Here is a 700-nt window from a genome sequence, read left to right on the forward strand (position 1 = left end):
CGTTTTGGTAGCTACTTGCGTCAGAGGGAGATTTTTTTCGATACGTGTCAAAAGATTCACAGGCTGAAGCTGCGGTGCCACGTTAAGGGCCACATTCAGTTTATCCACCACGTGGTTATTTGTCCGAAGTTAGGATATCATTAGAAGTCTAATAATTATGAATTAAACTCTTTTTCACTGTTGGTGGAGTCTATCATACAACTAGCCTTAACTTCGGTTATTGGCAGAAAAACTTTAAATGTTCGTACGAATAATAGGAGTACGTTTTGGTCTCAACTTATGTTGTATTGTTCGCCAAGCCGCATAATCAGGGTTGGACGTATCCCTATAGCCCAATGAGTTGTGAACAACCGGAGCTAGGGACGTGGCAGAGCTTAAGGATTTTGTACTTAAATTATGGCAACACATGACATTATCTATTGTTGTTTTCGAGAAAGGAACATGGTTGACTATTTCGGCGGCCTTGCCCCTTCTGACTAGGGTTATTGACTTGCTATCTAAAAGCTAGGTTCTGAGCTTGAATTTCCAACAGCTTTACACTCGGGAAAGGCACTTTCTCTCACACACACACAAATAGATACATAGATACATTCTTGCACGCATGCACACATTCACACACACAAACACATGCACACATACACGCATGCACACATTCACACACACACGCATGCAAACATACACACACACGCGCGCGCGCGCG

At 42.9% G+C, this 700-nt stretch overlaps 1 protein-coding gene across 1 annotated transcript in view; it reads right to left on the reverse strand.

Moving 5' to 3' along the window:
• LOC109479310 (IgGFc-binding protein-like) overlaps window positions 1-700 on the reverse strand; it is a 5,725-nt gene that overhangs the window by 4,644 nt on the left and 381 nt on the right. The gene's annotated exons all lie outside the window — the stretch shown is intronic.

Source organism: Branchiostoma belcheri, unplaced genomic scaffold (genome assembly GCF_001625305.1).
Source record: "Branchiostoma belcheri isolate BF01 breed outbred unplaced genomic scaffold, Haploidv18h27 scaffold48, whole genome shotgun sequence".
In the NCBI taxonomy this organism is placed as follows: domain Eukaryota; kingdom Metazoa; phylum Chordata; class Leptocardii; order Amphioxiformes; family Branchiostomatidae; genus Branchiostoma; species Branchiostoma belcheri.